The sequence below is a fragment of the Pseudopipra pipra genome, chromosome 6, assembly GCF_036250125.1.
Source record: "Pseudopipra pipra isolate bDixPip1 chromosome 6, bDixPip1.hap1, whole genome shotgun sequence".
Lineage (NCBI taxonomy): Eukaryota > Metazoa > Chordata > Aves > Passeriformes > Pipridae > Pseudopipra > Pseudopipra pipra.
The window spans coordinates 15,654,557-15,673,578 of NC_087554.1; the positions used below are offsets into that span (position 1 = coordinate 15,654,557).

A 19,022-nucleotide genomic window follows, 5' to 3' on the forward strand; every position below is an offset into this window, starting at 1 on the left:
GCACAGCTGTTTTCCCCTGGGTGTGAAGAAGGGACAAGTAGCCTGACCCTCATGGTCAGGTAGTAACTGAGGGAGTGTAGAATAGAAGGGCTAAGCAATATGCTCCAGGGCTCGTGTAAACCTAAGGAGTTATTACCAGTCGGTAGACAAGGTGAAATACTATCCTAAAATTCATGTCTTTGCATTCACTGGTATTTTTTTTTTAACTTTTTTACGGTCAGCAGCCTGCTTGTATCTCAGATATTGCTCTCTTTTTTTTTTTCAGACAGATCAGCAAGGTGGTTTTGAGGTAGATCTCTAGATTGTCTTTATTTACTGCTCCTTGATTCATAGCCAGAGCAGTCTCAGAGCGCATGCACCTGGATCCCTTTCAGTGAATCAGCATGGGAAGATGTACTCTAGGAGCATGCCTAATTTGCTGTAGCTGTTGATGGATGCTGACTTGATGGGACTAGACTAAAGCTAGTGCAAAGGCAGCTCTCTGAAATTCAAATAGTGTGGATGTTGCATCCTAGCTATCCATTTCTTTGCCTGACAGATGTGCTCCTGCTTGCTAATGTAGCCATAGAATGAGAAAGTCACACACCACAGCAGGCCTGATTTCACTCTATGAAGGCATCAGGAGACATAGTAATTGGCAGTAGAACAATAAAGTTCATCAGGGCTAAAAATAACTTTATTTGCAAAATGATGGAGCAAATATCTATAGTTCTCTGTGGCCACTGCCAGGTCACCCATGTGGACATCATACTTCCCAAGTTATCCCACTATTTCAAGACCTCAATAGTAGCTAAATCCAGCCATCCTCTGTGAGAGTGCCTTGTGTTTGGACTTCAATAGTATAGATCTAATCAGTGACTCTGGGATCAAATCAGGTCCTTTGTGGCATAAAAGGGATGGACAATTTGCTCTGGAACAAACTTTTGTCTGTTGTCCTTTTGGGCTGTTAGTCAGAGCATGGTCTTTGATAGTGTTAGATCTGTTCCGGGGAAACAGATTTCTCTTTCAGGCTTCAGTCTTTTGTGTTTTGCTTCTATAACTGTAATTTGTGACAGGAACACTGGACAGGTCTCCCTGTGTGAAGCAAAAGGAGGACAAAAATACTGGCATCCTTCTGTGCAGACAAACCAATAAGGCAGCTGCCTTCAGCAGTAGCAAAAAATATTATTGCACTTTCTCTTCCTGATCTCCTTCAAGCTCCTGTGGGAGTTCATGGGAGGCATCAGCAATAACAAAGAAACCTTAAAATGAATTGCAACAGTCAAGGAGACTTTTTTGCTTGATCACAAAGGGAGACAGATGATGGATTTCAGAGAGAAGAGCAAGAAAGAAGCTGTGAGAGGTTCCATAATTTATTAGAGATGAGCTGGATGCAAGAGTGAGTCATGAGTCAGGAGAAATAAAAAGGGTTAAGTATGAGAACAAACATATCCTGTAATGTTTGGAAGGAGCTGCAAGCTTGGGAATATGATACAGTGTTATGACAAAGCTACTAATAGAGCTGATTTGTGACTCTCTGGCCTGATTTCCAGATCAATAAGATACACTGGATGTCAGGAAAAAGATTCAGTCATCTGTAAGTCAAAATGCCCCTCTCTGGAGAGAATGGCATAGTGAACAAATTGGAATTAAACTCTGTTTTCTGTGTGTCTAGATCCAGATCTATCTATGGACAGAGTATCAGTCAGTCAATACATAACTAAATATGTGTGGAGAGACTGGTACTGGCTTATATGAATATCTGTGTGTCTACATTTATGAGTCTGATAGCAAAATCTTTTAAAGAGATACATGTGTTTATATTTCTTCTCACTGTAATATTTCCTGTATGACAATAGAACTTAGTCCAGACAGATTAAACTTGTCAGCATCTGTTCCAAAGTTTATTTGGGGCAGGAAGAAAACCAAACTAAAAAAACCAAGTTGGACTTCATACAGACATTTCTGATTAGCTGTTGAGGAAATCTGTGATCATTCAGAAACATGTCAGCTATCCATACCGATGCTGATGTTCCAGCCATGCAAGAAGTGCATTCACAAATATATTTCTTTAGTCAGATTGGATGGGGCTCTGATCAACTCGATCTAGTTGAGGATGTCCCTGCTTATTGCAGGGGGTTGGTATGGATATGTTTACATATACGTGTGCGTTTTTGTTTTATCTTTCAAGGCTTTGTAACAGCTAGCTTGCTTTGCAATTAGCTTGAAATATGACCAAGAACAAGGGCTATTGGAATGCTTTTGAATACCAAACTGGTTTTGTGTCATGTCTTATCAAGGGTTTTGAAATCTAGCCCAGATTTCACTGGACAATTTGTCAGATCCTGGATATCTCGGCTGCTTTCCAGACTGCTGCTAGCTGCAGAAGGAACCTTGTTCACCAGATCAGCTCAGTGTGTTGGGCTATTCTCTGAGACTTGCAACTAGTTACTGACCAGATCTGCAGGAGCAAATCAATGGCAGCCAAACTCTTTGCTCTATTTTTCACACCAAAGCCATAATAGGAGCATTCATCTTAATCTGCTATCTTAGCTTGGAGGAAAATAAAATAGGTTCATGGTGCTTTATGTGAACAGGCTTCAGCTGAACAGTAAGAAATTAGGATCATTTGACTCCTGCTGTGTGTGGAACAGTTTTACCTAATCTAGGACTCCTGAAGGTGAGACCCCTTGAGAGAGAAGTTCTTTAAAGCTGCCTTCAAAGCCTCTGCTACTGGAGACTCTAGTCTTGAACTAGATAGTTCAAGACCTCTTTTGCAGGATCATCAGAGCTGTGAGTGGCTCATGAGACTGTTGGAGTCTTAGCCTACTGGGTGAAATTGCTGGCCAGACAACCTCTTTGCTGTAACCCAAGCTCAAATGAGGACACGTGAAAATCTTCTGACCACAGTGCGCGGGTAAAGAAAGACTTTCAGATTATTTACTTATTCTACCTTCTGCAGTGCTGCTCCTAGCAGGGAGCATGGCACTATCATGGCCAACATCCATTACTCCTCACGGAAACGTCTGCTAAGCTGAACTCGAGGCAGTCCATAGGGACTATTGCAGATAGAAAAGAACACAGCAGAAAAGGAGATGGAATACAGAGCAGCAGGATCCAAACAAGATCTTAGAATTGTGTTATCTCCCCATTTCAGCAGCAGACTGACAAGAAGAAGGATGGAAGCTGGCCTCTGATAATGCAGAGTGAATATATTAGCCAGGAGAAAAGTTCTTGCTGGCGAGACACTCAGGAAAAATTACCTCTTCTAACAGAGAACAACAAAACCCCAAACAACAAAAAAAGCCCAGCCAGAAACATCATCTCAGCAGGAAACACTCTAACAGACTGGAGCTACCACAGTAAACAGAAGCACAATTTGCAATATCAAAACACAGTGGCATCCTGCACCTTTTGATGCTTGCCCACTGCCAACTGCGAAGTCTTCATGCTGCTGCTTTTATGCTCTGCAATGTGACATCAAGCTCTTTACAAAGCAGACACTCCCTGTATCTGTTACTCACCGTGCAGCCTCCTGTGCAGAGACCCAGTTTTCAGCAGTCATCAGTCACGGAAAATTTTCCTCTATCTTTTGCCACAAGAGGACTCCAGTCTCCAGTGGTTCCCAGGGAGATGTTTGTGGTTTTTTTCGAACTTCCTCGGAGACCCGTTCCAGCAAACTAGCAATTAAGAACCTGGTTTAGCAGCAGCTCTGTTTTTCAAAATGTAAAATGAACAAACACGTTTAGTGTGGACTTACTTTTTCAAAGCTCTAAACAGACAGACCACTCTTTGTTAACAAGAAGTTCCTGCTCTATCCAGCTATGGCATTAAATATTTTTGCTAAGGAACCTTTCACTGGGAAACGCTTATGGGTAAAAGTGATCTTTTTCTTATCATTAATTGTATACAACTGTGTTGAAGCTTGTGGCTAATGATAAAGACCCATGTTTAATAACGTCTTTTTTAACATATTTTTTTAAGAGCTTCCTGCTTCTTGTCTCACTGTGTGCTGTGAGCTGAAGGGCAAGTATCTTACAATGCTAACAGCCATTCATATGATGTCTGATTAATGTGATTATGGCTGCAGAGACATTGTAGTAATTATAATGATAGGAATATGATTGTTCCTCTCAATTTCCATTTTAATAGAGGCCAGTAAATATGTCTTATGGCTTTTATGGTATTTAATAATCTTTCTAGTCATAAATGGGAGCTTATAGAACTATTCTGGATATGTTGGGAGATATAGGAAGGCATAAAATGCAAGTCTTCTGGACTCTGCAAAATAAATATGTATTTACAATTCACATAAGTAGGGGCTGATCTCTGTTGGGGGAAAGAGGAGCTTAGCAGCTAGCAAAAGGTGAAGGATTTGAAAAGGAGGATGCAAGGGAAAGTGCTGCAACCATGTCCTAGGCAGGCTGATGATCCAAGAGAATTGAGTGATCTATCTGTTGCTGCAGCTCACCTCCCTGTCTGCCTTTACCACAGTTTTTAGACAGCACTGATACTGTGTTGTAGCACATCTCCAAGGGTTGTCATAAAAAGACATTAGATACTGCTTTTCACTGTCCTGATTATGTACTCCTGGACTTGCCTTACTGGATTGTAAGGACTGGAGTAACACAACTGAAACACTCCCCCAGCACTAGAATTACAGCTAATTGTGTTTTACTGTTTTTGTTACCCTTGCTTATGATAGAGTTCACACTAGTTTACAAGCCCTCTTAGGACAGAGTTATATTGCTGTGGTGGGAAAGTTAAGTGTTGTGAACACTGGCCAGTGCCCAAAGAAAATATCACAGCTGCAGACCCTCTAAAAGGAAGGCTGGTTTCTTGCAAAGGAGAACTAAAGCCAGAAGAGTTCTCAGCTCTAACTGTCTGGTACATCCATCAGACAGCTTCTGTCAAAGGGAGATGTGATATCTCGTGGACACTGATGAATTAGCTTTAAGCTGGGGAGCTCAGGTGGTCTTAGGACAGAAGATGGTGCACACAGCAAGGCTCACCCCAAGTGCAGGGCTGGGTCACGAGCTCTGTACTCCATATCCACCCGCTTAGGTGTTTATGGGCAGAGCAGGTATATTTGCATGAGCAGCACATAATGTGCAGACAGCACATATCTCTTCTGAATGGCTATTAACAGAACAGACACTAGAGGGCTGTGGAAAATAGTCTTTAAAAATATTATTGTTTGCATGGTTTAGTTTCCAGGGAGAATGAGTCCAGGTCCTGTCTTTGATACACACAGAGGGAAGTGATGAATGTTACTCTTCTTGTCTAACCCAGACTCAGAGGACCCATCTGATGCAAGGTCTGAAGACACATCAAATTCAATTTCAGGGCTCCCTGGACCACTTCAGAAATACCATGGCTGCATGATGCAAAGCATCAGTATGATGTAAATTTTTCTCTGATGGTCCAGTTTACTTACAAAATATTGACAGTTTAACTGTCAAGCATTTTGTTCTGTGTATCCACTTCATCAATGTCACATGCAGTGTCCTAGAGCACATAAGAAAACATAAAGTATTATTCTTTATCACGGTCTGTAACTGTTTTAACAGGAATATTTTTGGATGCTCAGTTTTTAAACAAATGAGCTCTGTGTGGCAATGTGGCAGTCAACAGATGAAGTACTAGTAATCATGGAATGATTAGAAAGTAGTAAGATAAGAAATGGATAAAAAAATAATTTAGTGGAAAACTTTAGACAAAACATTTTTAAAAGGGTTCTAAAAGTGTTTAAACTAGGAATACGTGGGAAGTGAACTCTGAGTCCCACTATGATTTGTGTAGGGATGCTAGAAACCGTAGATCTCTGTACCAAAGTAGCCAAGGAGCCACTTCAGTTGCCATGGTGGGACAAAGCCAATCTGGATGCAGACAGTCTGACCAATGTCAAGTCTATAGTTTAATGAAAAAGTCCTTTTTACCAGACAAGGTGCTGGCAAACAACCTGGCTGCATTTGAGTGAGCCAACTCTAAAGGCAGAAGGGCGAAGGGAGCAGAGGACACAGAAAGGACCCCACTGTGGCCTCCAGGACAGGAGGCAGCAGGGAAAGGGAGAAGGCAGTATGAGGCAGGGTAAGCTGCTTCAGTCTCTAATACTGTGGCTTTGCCTGGCAGTGCCCTGAGCCAGGGTGATGAGAGGCCTTGGCTCATGATCATTCTGGCATCTCCTTGCAGCATCCTGCCCCACTGCACAGTACAGGCTTGCCCTTAGGGTAAAAGTTTGGTGAGGATTAAGTCAAAATCCCAACCAACTTGAAGGCAGCTGGAATCATGACAAGTTTCCACAAGTGCAGATGATGGCAGAAATCACTACAAATGCAGGTAAATTTAAAATCACCTTCTCTATGCAAATGATTCAGCAGCTTATTTAAGGGGTGGAGAAGGGCTATGGTGATTCTTGAATAGCAGAGACAGTTTAGGCTGTGTGAGCCGTTCATAGTTTAGTTTATGGTCTGTTTATAGTCCAGCTTTGTACTAAAACTTCTAGGAAAGACTAAAAATAGATGGTGATGTTTCCCTCCACTACCATGCTCTACTCCTAGCTAGGTGTAGTGCATACTGCTCTATGTCCCACCAAGCTCAACAGGAGAAAATCAACTACCTCTACAGGCATTGGGTGCGTGGATATCAGTGATGCAGGGTGAAGCACTGTAGTCCATGGATGGGCTGTAGTTTGCTGGAGGCAGCGAGTGAGAGAAACTGTGCCCTGGTCCAAGTTGAGCTTGCAGCTTTGGATGAATTCAGGATTTTTCATTAAGATCTGGTAGACCTTTTCAATTAATGAGTAGTATTGGAAGCTGGCTTCCTGGGTATTATGAGGAACATCAGATCTAGTCGGTCTTTGTCTTGGTTTAGAGGCTGCACACACTAAAGAGAAAAAGGATCTGGCTTTTTCTTGAAGGGTGGGGTAACAGAGCGCTTCAGGCACATGGTTTAATGCTTCTGGTTTCAGAAGCATGAGTCTGAGCTTCATGCTGTATTTTGCACTAAAGGTTCAGCTGTACATGGGTGATTCAGACTTTAGTGATGAACGTCAGACTCATGCTAGTCACATTATCCCCTCGTGATTTTGGTTTCAGAAAGTTTGGGTGTCTTTAACTCTGCTACTCCTTTTCCCACGGCGATGGAGGAGGTATGAAGTCCTGCTTGGCTTCCTTTTCTTGGTTCAGCGCTGAACCGTGCCACCGGCAGAGTGGAGGCGAGAGGAAGCAGCAGTAAAATCCGTGTGGCTGGGTCGTTTTCTGCCGTGATGTTTTACCAGATATTGTACTGCCTGTAAAGTCATGCCTCCCCCGAGGGACAGGCAGGCTACGGCCAGGGATGCGATGATTGGACTGTCCTCCTCGTCTGGAGGAGCTTAGGGGTCCGTGCTTGCCATGGGATTGATTTTTCGCTCTGGATGCACAGGCAAAGCTGGGAGCGTGCCCAGCTGCGTGTCAGGGCTGCATATTGCATGGGCGCCTTTGAGCCACGGCGTCGGCGGAGGCGTGTGGCTGGATGGTGAGACAAAGTGCTCCTGCAGCTGGAGAGCTTTCGGCGTGGTGATTCCCCCAGGTTGGCTTTTCTCCATTACTTTGCGCGTGGCGTCAGTAAACCCCAGGGTCGGCTTGCTACTTGCTGGCCAGGGGGTCCCCGATTCTTGTTTAGGGGGTTGGTGCTTTTGCCTTATTTACTCTGCCTTGGCTTCAGCCTCTCCCTCCGTCGAGGAGAAGAAAGGAACAAACTGCGGGAGGGGAAACAACGACCCGAAGGGAGCCGAGCTCCGGCCAGGGCTCTCCCCGGGGGCGCTCCCGCGGGGAGCCGAGCACCGCGCCCGCTCCGCGCCGATCCCGCCCGGATTTTGCACGTTTCCTTTCCTTTCTTTTTTTTTTTTTTTTTTTCCTCTCCTCCCTTTTTATTTTTTTTTCCTTCCTCTATTTCTCTCCTCTATTCCCCCTTCTCTTCCCTCCCTCCCTCCCTAGCGTGGTTGGATCAGTCTTTTGGTATTTCCTGCCGCCGCCTCCCCCGAGCAGCTGTCCGGCCGCGGCCCGGCGCGTTCCCTGCCGCCGGGGGAGCGGCTCCGCGGGGCCCACGCGTGTCCCCCGCGCCCCGTCCCACGCGTGTCCCGGCGGCGGCGATGCGGCGGCGGCGGCGGGGAGCGGCGTGCTGAGCGCGGCACCGCGCGGGGGCTCGGCCGCCCCGCACAGGTAAGGCGCGCCGCGCTGCCCCCTGCCCCGAGAAGCCACTTCCCCGCCCCCCCTCCCTTCAATAACCCCCGAAAGCCATCCTCCCCAAAATACTCTATAAAAGCAAATACCCCCTCTCCCCCCCGATTACCCAAATGAATCCATTCTCTCCCCCCCCATGACAAAACTGAAAGGCATTTGCACATCTGCTGTTCTCCTCGTCTCTCCCGCAAAGCCAGGCTGCCTATTTTTAAGTATAGCGTGGTACCCCAGAGCGGCGTGATTTCAGTGAGGGACTGAGCTCTGGCAGCTCCAAGAGGGTAACCCTGCTGCCTCTGCCCGTGCTTTGTGCCCAGGTTGTGTGCTGCCGTTTCTGTGTGGTGTCTTTTGGGGTTTGGCGATGGGAGCTGTGGGGTGCTCTCCCACTTCTCCCTCGGCCCCCGGCATCTCTGCATGGCAGGGCTGGGGGTCCAGCATGTGGCCGATGTGGCATGTGGGATGGCGTGCTGTCAAGGAGACATGATTTCTTTAGATATATGGGCATATCTGGTAGGTGGAACCCATTTTTAATGTATTTCTTCCAGGATGGTGGGGAACAAGTAGGGAGACTGCACTGTTCCTAATGGGCTACATTTGATTGAGGATGGCAGTTACCTTTCCTATAGGCACTTGTACAGACACCATACTGAAGACCATATGCATTGCTATCTAAAAACCAGATAGACCTGAGTTTGGAAATGCTTTTAGCTTTCACTAAGTGAAGCGAGGCAGCTTGTCTGGAGAAATAAATATATAAGCACATACAACTGTCTGCTGGATCAGAAACCATGTTTTTCAAGTGTTATGCAAACCTAAAGTGTTGTCATGTGAAACAATTGTTTAACATAAGCGAGGAGGAAAGTTCTTTAAGCTGTGTAGTCACCTCCTCACTTCATCTAGCTGCAGCAGTATCTTTGTTGTCAAAATATTCCTCCCTCCTCTTTGCACTGATGTATAAGATAACAACAGTATTCAGCAAGGTCTGTACAGCAGGGAACAGCCGCTGCATTGGATGCATCCCCAGCTGCCACCTTCCTTCTTGGCAGCAAGTTTCCGAAGAGGTGTGAGTGGGGAGGGAGAGAGAGAAGCCTCAAGTCACCTCTGCTGTTGCTTCCCCTCTGTTGGTGGTTAAGTTTTCTTGCCAAAAGAGGAGAATGGCTGTTCTCAGCTGGGCAGTTCATAGTGGGATGGTGGGTGACCCTGGGAGTGTGCTGGGCAAAAAGGGTGACAGCTGAGCTGGGCCAAAAGGGTGTGGGGGCAGCAGGGCAGCCGATTCAGCACCAGGGTTACTTTGTGCCGCTGTTGATCAAAGTAGTGATAGCAGTTCTCTGATTCAAGGTGAGTAATGCAGACCATAGTCCTGCCTGCCACCTATTTTGGTTTGAAGTGGACAATGTGAACCAAAGAAATGATTTAATCATGGTGCTACGTGAATGTAACTGAAAGGCGGATTTACTGCTGTAATCTTTTCATGGTAGTTAATTTAATTTCCATGTGCTTTATTGCAACACTGATTCATCAGGTGAGTGGGAGGAGGGCTTGTACAGTACAGGTGGTTCAGTTTTCTTTGTTGGGTTAGATATTTAGCAAGGTGCTTTCTTGGCTACAGCATTGGAAAAATGGCTCTGTGTCTGATACAGTGCTGTGGTTTAGAAGCTGGGATATCTCTGGGGAAAGGCCATTCCTGTAATCTGTTATGTGCAGTGTTTGAAATCAGTGTGCTGTGTTCAGACCAAAACTGAGACTCGATTGATTCATATTATGTTCATAGATCATAAAAATTTTAGTTAAGCTAATCTGAAGTGGGTCAGACTCACTTCACATCCAAGAGAGCTGTTATCAGCTGGAGGCAATTATGAGATTGCCAGTGTTGCCAATGGTGAAGGTCTTTTAGGGCTCAACCTGGGGCTTAAGAGGCAAAAATGAGACTGCCCTGAAGTGTCAGCAAGGCCCTGCTGCTTCTGAGCCGAGGAGCACAGACCTCCCTCTGCAAATGCACAGATTTGTGCTATTCGATCTCTTGTTTTACTTGGGGAAAAAGCTGCATTTAGTGTTTTTTCGCCTGACCTCCCTGCCTTTGAAGCATTAATAGCACAGTGTTTTCTCAGCGAGAAATGCTGCTCCTCACGCCTCCACTCCTCAACATGAGATGTCTCTGGCAGCACGTTGTAGGTGTTTGTGCACGCCTGCTGTGGTTACTAAGGTAAAGGAAACACAAGAAGCAGTCAGGAAATGGGAACAATCCAAATGCCAAATACACGTGGGTTTGGGCAGGAATGACAGTGACCCGCCATGCCAGCCTGTCTCAGTGTAGGTCTGGGCTTACTCACTGCTCATGCAGGCTCTTGGCTGTCACTGCTGGTGTTTATGCTGTGCTTTCAGAGCACAGGGTGTCTTGAGACTGAGCAAACTCCTCCCAGGTGCTGCTGCGTGTGGAGCGCTCAGCCCTCCTTATGGAGCAATGTGGTTGTGGTGCATTTAATTGTACAGGGCTGTGTCTAAATCACAGGTTCTGCCTTCATCCCAGCCCCTCCCCACCACTGTGGCTCTTTCTGGTCATGCAATGAGGGAGGAAGGAGACAACTGTCCTGAAAAATACACTTTTGATAAGTAGCTGCTGAGCCTGTGTGTGGGACTAAGGAGCAGCGTACAACCTGCCCAGGTTTTCACATTTCTGAAATTTTTGAATACTCTGTCTCTACTCAAGGTGTAGGGGGATTGTTGTTGCATCAGGCTCTAAGTACTGTATATGCATCTGTGTCATACGAAAAGATCAAGGGACTAGAGGGGAGAATTCTGCAAAATTGGAAGCAGCTAACAGCAGGCTAGTAAGAATTACCTGTAAATGGCCTCTGCCCATCACAAAAGGAAATTGATGTGAAAAGGGGATTTTTTTTTTTGGGGGGGGGGAGGTTAGAATAGTCCAGCTGCACGTGTGGTGGTGTCTTTTAATTTCTTGCAACCCGCATAAGAACCATGGGCATATCCCTTGTTCTTTAGTCTCAGTTTTCTGTAGTGTTTGTAGAGCTACAGTTGAAATTGTGCCATTTTTTTCTTCATGCTTCTTTTGGATTGAAGGATTTATAGGTGTATAAATCGAACTCTGAATTGAAAAGGCTCTGTTCTCCTCCTTGTTTAATAAACAGCCAGGTGTATACCTATGCTTTCCTTTTGCAGTATGTCACTGAGGTCAGTGCCATGCACCAATATCAATTACCTTACCCTGCTAGCAGTCTTCTTGGTAGTAGTTTTTGTATGTGTTTTGCTAAATTCCAAGCCAAGCTTCAGCTTACTAGGAATTGACTGTAGGGCTGTATCAATTTGAGTATTTTGGCAAACGAGTTACCATCTGTATGATTGTTATATCAGTAAAATTAACCAGCTAAAGGCAAAAAAAGAAATAAGCACATCCTTAATCAACTGGGATGTGTGCAGCTCTCCTCGTGGGGGAAAAAAAAACTCAACATGGAGTCTGCCTGCTTCATCCTATCTAATCTGTCAGTGAATCAATCAATGTGAAATTGTACCCCCAAGGAATAAAGCAATAGCTATTTTGTGTGTATTCTCAAACTGGAATGCTACTGTAGTAGAGTCCTGAAGGGTATGCTGTCTAAATTGATCAGCAGAGGCCAAGATAAAAGCAGACTTACTGCTTATCCGTCAGATGTGGCAGAAAGGCATCGAGGGATGAAATGTCTCGTTGTGTGTTGAATGGAAGGCTTAATGTGAACTTGATCCTTCTGCATCCCAACACTTCAAGAACAAAAGCAGTGTCCTGCTAGCTCTCCTTCAGTTTTTCTCATGGCAAAAACATGAGATTGCTCTAAAAGGCATTTTAATTTTCATGCTATTGCAGTTTGTTCCAGACAACTGTTCTCGTGTCATTGCTCCTTCCCACCTTCAGTGCTGCAGAGACAGCTTGGCTTTTGTTACCTGTGTTGTTTGATGCCAGAGTGCTAAGCCTATGCTAGCATTGCACTATTCAGTTGTTTTGCTCTTTTCTCAGATTATAATGATGGGAAATTGTCTCCTCACAGCAAAAAATTGTCACATCCCAGTGAGGGGAGGAAGGGAATTCTGCTGTGTGGAGTGGTGTGTGTAACTATTGCTCACTGTGGCAGAATGAAAAGAACTATTTAAGTTTCTTGTTTTGTTGCTGTTTTAATATTTTTGCACTTCTTTTTGATATGATTTTCAGCATCAGGAGAAAATCACTTTTATATAGTAGTGGGAGGTGACCAAGGCTTTTAGACACTTTATCAAACACTGTGCAGTTCACTCGGGGAGCTGCTGCTGGCTTAGCTGTAAAATCCCTGAAATCTGAACGTGACATTGCCACTGGATTTAGTACTCGGTCAGGGGGGTTATTCTGGCAAGCTCCTGGCACAGATGCAAATAGATGAGATTTCCATTTTATAAGATGAATCTTTGTGTCTTTTCTTGCTGTGTTGCCTTGGAAAACAACCTCACGGAGTGCTCCGAGCCTGACAGTTGCTGATGCAGTGAATAATTATTTTCCCCCTTACCTTACTAAGGAAAGGAATATGGATTTGCAGATAATTTCATGATCTTTTCTTTCCTATGTGTGTCAAAGACAGTTCAGTCTAAGCAATTTTTAATTTTTTTTGGTAAATCTATAAATCCTCACTTGAACTTTCAAGGCTTTCTGTGAACACTGAATGTACCATACAAATTACAGCACTAGTGGACAAGGCAGTAATTTAAGCTGCCTTCCATGGGACCTTGTTATAGTCAATCTAGACCAGGTGTGTTAGGCATGAAATATGCAGTCTTTGTATTTTTCAGTTTTGTTTAAAATAGATTTTCTTCTTTCCATTTTAACATCTGGCCCATCCATTTAACATGTGGCCTATCCTCCTTGTCTTGCTTTCTTTCTCTGCCTTAGTAACCTTCCTGATTGAAGAGGAAATGTAATTTCATAAGAATCTATATAAATGGATTTTTTTGTTTTGTTTCAATTCAGGATCAGTGGATGCAAAACAAGGCTCAATTTTTTTTATTTTTTATTTGTCTGATGTGCCACCCAGGCTTTGATGCCTGTAATCAAACTGCTGTTACCACTTTAATTTCTCTCTGGACTCCAGGTCATGGGGGGCATATTAGCATACCTGCACTCGTTTATTCATACATCTGTGCATTGCAGTAGACTTGGGGATCTCCAGTTTTGGACAGGGCTGGAGGCTGTGTAAACCAAGCTCAGACTGTCAGGCATCTAACCTAATTCTTTCCAAGCTGGTGTTCAAGTTCTGGCTTGTGGAATCCCTCAGCGTAGGTGCTGAAAGCTTTCTTTTCCAAGAGGGTGAGATGTGCTGAGAAGCTGGGAGGATCCTGTAGCTGTGAGTGTATCTGAGAAGTGTAGTGTAGGGTCTCTTGTTTCTTAGTACCTTGAGAAGGTACGTGGCCAAGATGTGTTAACATCAGCTTTCTGTGCCTTTTTCATCTTCTCTTATGCCTGCCTGAATTACATGTTCTTTGTTGTCAAGGTCTCTTATGATAAGTTCACACAATGCCTAGTGCTGTGTGGTCTTGGCTTCTGCTGGGCTGTTCTGTAATATAAATAAAAATAATCCCATTGTGGAAGCAAGATCCTGAATAACTCGTCTAAATGAGCTAAGAGAGTGGGTGCAACACTCAGTGCAGTTTTATTCTCTTCTTTGAACAGGTGCATCCCCATGAGGAAATAAAAGGTAGGTAGGTAGGGACCAAGTGAGAAACACTGAGCAGCAACAGACTGTGACTCAGAAGCAATTTAGCCATAATAATCCCCACAGTGCTAAAGATTCCTTTTCCCAGAAATGCACAATATGCTGTTCTCTGCCATAAAGCTGTCGTCAGCTGACATCATTGTATTAACATAAAACTTGCTGTTATCCACAAGATGCACAGTTAGCAGAGTTCCCGTGCCAGCTGCTAATTATTACTATGTATTCCCAGTTGTTGAAAACCAATGTATTAAAGATATTTCCTGCTTAATATTTTGTTCCTGATGGCTGGTATGCTTACATTGTGTTAAAAATAATGCTTCTAGTACTTCTAGTATCAGTTCAAGTATTACCAAGCCAGCATTTGATTTATTTATGAGAACAGAATGACCATTTACCAAAAGCCTCTCTTGGTAATAACAAATACCTGTTGTAGATACTTTGTCTTTTTTTTCTTTCTTTCTTTTTTTCTCATTTTTTTTTCTTCAGAGTAGCAGTGTAGAAATGTATTGCTTTTATTTTTTGTTTATCCTGACCCTCTCGAAATCTGTGTGTTTTCCCATTGACTTCATGGCCAGCCAAATGCTTTTTATCCTGTGTGTCTCTTGGAGAAATCAAATTAACGATGCATCACTAGCCAGGGAGAGCTTTCGCTGAAAGCACACAAAGGCAATAATTTACCTCGTTATTTTATAAAATGAAGATTTTTTTCCCTCATATTAAAAAAGGAAACTTTGTTGAGGTGAATGAAAGTGAACAGCGAATGGGTGCTCAAGTCATGTCTCCACAGTGTGAGAGGGACATCGTGATACCATTAATGAGATTCTCCGGTTTTCCCTTGGAGATGTGGTGTTGAATTTAGAAATAGAATTTGAACAATTTTCAGCTGAATATCTCACTTTTCTGCACACTGAATAGATACAAACCCTTATTGTTTAATACCTAGTTTCACTTTTAACTGATAGAGTTTCATAGAGGTAAGATAATAGCTCTGAAAAAGTCTTTTTTCTAGACACTATTTAATTTACTGTAATTATATTAAGTGCTAAATTGAAAGAGGCTTTTCTAGTTAAGATGAGGATAATGAATAGTTGTGCATTATTACCATAGCCACAATGGGGAAAGGAAGAAGTAATTTAAGTTTTGCTCAAGACAGAAAGAAAACCTGCATCAGTGTGGTCCTTAATAATTTATTTTCCCATCTCTATTGCTGACTCCCAGGTTTTGCTAGAAGAGCTTTCTGCCCGTTGTACCTCAGGGATGCAGCACTTTTTGAAAGGAAACAGCAGGCACTCCAAGTGAAAATGACTGTGGAAATAGAGTGAAGAAGCAGATTGCACCTTCAAGCCAAGCCTGGAGCTACATAAGCAGGGGTACACATAGCAAATGCCATTGCAGGAGTCAGCTCTGGGGGAGCTGCAGTGTCACATGGCTCCCCGGAGGCTCTGCTCCCTCCCTGCTTCGCCCACGCTGCAGAGCAAGTCGTAGTTTGCTGCTCTTTTCTGCTTGTAGCAAGTTGCAACAGCTCAGTCCCCGGGCAGGTTGAGTGGGTGCACCCCATCTCTCTGTGCCTGATGCCAGCAGCCACCTCTCCTGTTCTTTCCCGTCCGGAGCTGGGGACAGCTTGTGTAGACAGTTGCTTCCCTCTGGCTCCCTCCTTTGAGTGCCCGAGCAAATCACAAGGTGTGCGGTGTTGTGTATTCCCTTTAAAAACCCACCAGCTCTTTGTTTTGGCATATCTGGTGCAAATGAGAACAGCATCGTTATGCCACTTTTAATGTGAGCTGCTGTAAGCACACCCTGCCTCCATGTGGATAAAAGTGATTTATTTGGGGCAGGATTTTACTGTGTCTTTGGAAGCTGAAGCTGTCGAGGGGAAAACCAAACTATGTTCCCTCGTTCATTCACCTCTGTACCCTGGGGTCCAAGACACCAGTTCTGTGCAGTATTTCCTGTACTGGCTTCCCTTGTTGTCCTCCTAGGACTACTGCCAAGTTGATCCACAGGGATTTATCCCATACAAGCATTTATCTCCTGGGAATTGCACTTCGGTCCTTCTCTTATCTCTCAAAATCTATCAAGAGTACACGTGATTGTACTTGACCCTTGTGATTTTGGCTGGATGTGAACTGCTGGGGAAAGGCAGGGTTTATTGTGTGAATTATTTCATCTCTTGAGCATTCCAGGCCCCTGTCTAAAAAGCATTAAGCAATATGGGGCTTTTTGCTTGCTTTAATAGAGGGTCTGTGTCAGACTTACTTGAACTCTCAAAAAGCTGAGTAGTGAAGTTCATACCATTGTTCCAAATCCATTGAAATGCAATATGGGAGACTTACACCAATGTAAGCAGTATTTGATTCTAAGTGGATCAGAAATATTCCCAATAAATGTTCTGATTTTTTTCCCTTCTCTCCCTGCTTCCCTTACCCAGTAATTTGGTTCTTCTGGATTAAGACAGGTTGAGACAATGCAAGTAGGATAATTTTGTGGTTAGGGCATTTGGCTTTGAAGTCAGGAGATCAGTGTTAGTTCCTGCTTCCATCACAGGTCCCGTATAGCTGTGGGGAGATTGCTTTTACCTCTGTGACTCTGCACTGGAAGAATAACAAAGTAAGTTTTGGAGTTGGGTTTTATTTATTTTCCTGTGTTGGCCTACGAGGCTCTGTTATGAGGGCAGGGAGAAGATCTGATCTCTTGAGGTTATTCGGCCATGTCTGCCGGCCCAGTTCCAGCCAGAGTACGCCTGTTTACTCTCTGGATAAAGCTAGTAGGAAATCTTCAGGCCCCTTTTTTAAAAATTCTTTTTTTCCCACTACCACTCTTTTGTCATGCTTTTTGCTTTCATTTAACATCAAAATTAAATGGTGAGTTAAATAGTGTAGCTTTTAATAATGTGTAGAAAATGAGCTGAGCTGTGCACATGGATGGTGCCCATAGGAAGCCCTGAATTATCCTGTAGTATTTTTAATGGGCAGTCTTACTGCGCTGTGAGCTGTTGGCTCAGGGAGTCTGTCTTAGATGAGCTACCAGATGAGACTCCCAGTACTGTAAATGTCTGTGCCATTTAGCTTTGAGTACCAGAAAATGAAAAGGCATATGAAATAATAAAAAGGTTTATTTTACTGAAGTCAATAAAACAGTATTTTCTTCAGGCTGGTTTGGAAACAGACCTTATAAGAATTAAGTGGAGAAGAAATGTTTAGGGGCTAGAAATGTTTAACAAGCAACACAAGCTGCCTGTCACAGGCTGCCCTGCTGCTTGCTTACAGCACTCAGGCAGCCTGGAGAGGGACTGTGCAACACTTGGCGTGGTGATCTCATAGGGTCCTTATCTGGTGAGCAAGTGGGCTCAGGTAGAAAGGCTGGAGTTTGCTTTTTGGACAACTCAGCTTTTCTTTGCATCCTGGATTGTAAAGCCAGAAGCATCAATCCTATTGGGCTCATTTGACTTTTTATCTGCAAGTCACTGGATTTTAGCCAGGGATTCCTACCTCATCTCTAGTAATTTCTGTTTGAATTGGAGCATTTATTTTAGGCAAGCAGTGCATTGTAATTTTTGTTGGTGATTCTTTTGTGCTCTTCAGCAATGTCTGCAAAAGGTAGTTTTCTTTACAATAAAAGATAGGTACTTTCTCTCCAATCTGGATTTTTTTCTACCTTCATTTTTCCAGCTTTCTGACACCTTTTCCCTCTAAGTGATTTCAGGCTATGATCAGGTGATCCTTAAAGTGTCTTCAGTTGGTTAAGTAGGTTGAACATCTTAAATCTCTCATTGCAGTTGATTTAATTCTTGGAGACAGCCTTACAGTTTTTTACTGGGTCTTTTCCAATTTTTCATTATGTATTTCAGGTAAAAATGAAGACTGCATGTGTCGTGTCAGCAGTGATCTTTTAGCTGTGACATACAGAAGGAAGGCTGCATTCTGGCTCTTGCTCTTTTTGTTCCTTCCCTCTTATTTATGCTTCCAGGAATTGAGCAAGCCCTATTCACCCATGGTATTGCACTTGACATTCAGACTCTGTTGTTTATCTATAATTCTTTATAAATCAGAGCCGTTTGGGAAAACTAAGGTACGTGTCTAGCCAGAGAGAAGGGGGCGTTTTGGTCTGGTATGTGGCAACACAAGGTTTTTTATCATAGATTGTATTCTCTGCACTTCAATAATGTGCTGACATTTTGCCAGTAATAAAAAGGTCAAGGAAAAAAGTTGCTTCCTACAAATCATGGCATTTGATTGTTCTTCTTATTAAATGGAGCATGGTTTCCTTGCAACAAAATTTCAGCCATCTCCAGCGCTGTAAAAGATTGATTACCAGCTGGTACAAACGTATAAAAATGAAAAAGCACCTTTCCCAAGCATTCTTTCTATGCTGCTGGCCTCTGTTCCAGTGATTTGTCCTTTCCTGAAGCAAGGTATAGGGAAGATGTAAGAAAAAAGTTTGCCTTGAATGCTGAATACAGTAGCAGAAAAAAATTATTAGAAGTTAATACTTGAAAAATGAGGCATTAAGTTGACTTAAAATCATCTCTGTAGTCCCAGGTTCACAAAATCTTATATATTCCTAATTTTTTGCCATGGCTTTCAATGTCATCTACTAAGAATGCTCTGTTAATTCAGTGAAGCACAACATTGTATCCTTTTCCTCTTAGTTTTCCTACAAACTTCCCTATTGATTTTTGTCTCTGAGAGGCCTCAGCGTGAAACTGCAGTGCTGTTTTTCTTGTAACTCCAAACGGTGCTTTCTGATACACAGATCCCGCTGTTGGAGGCAAGGCTGTTGCTTAAACATAACAGTAGTGGTTGGGTGGTGGGTAAGCATCAACAGTGAAGCTGGAGGTGCTTTGACACCATCCATGATCAGGAGCTTGGAAAGGTGTGTGGGAGCTTGAACGGGGCTACTGTTTGTGGGGGCAGCAGGCACCTGGGGCAGGTTGATGAGTATTAGTGCTGTGAATTAGGGTAGTTGGTTGTTTTGCGCACAGAGGCAGTGGTGTGCTTTTCTTAAAGGAGCAACAGTGTCTTGCTAGGCAATGCTGGCTTGTTTCTCTTGTAGCAGGGCATTTGCTGCTACCCTTCCTTAAAGCATCTCTGTAGAT

The 19,022-nt window shown here is 43.6% G+C and overlaps 1 protein-coding gene across 4 annotated transcripts in view; it reads left to right on the forward strand.

Annotated features, from left to right (window-relative positions):
• The window catches only part of OSBPL5 (oxysterol binding protein like 5), a 176,814-nt gene that overhangs the window by 29,780 nt on the left and 128,012 nt on the right, over window positions 1-19,022 (forward strand). Inside the window, exon 1 of one of the 4 annotated variants that reach the window (XM_064657523.1) lies at window positions 7,162-7,551. The exons of 2 other annotated variants lie outside the window; for them this stretch is intronic. The gene's annotated coding sequence lies outside the window, so the exon portion shown is untranslated. Of the gene's footprint in view, window positions 1-7,161; window positions 7,552-7,985; window positions 8,184-19,022 lie in introns of those variants that run through there. One more of the 4 variants, XM_064657526.1, reaches the window with a different exon arrangement.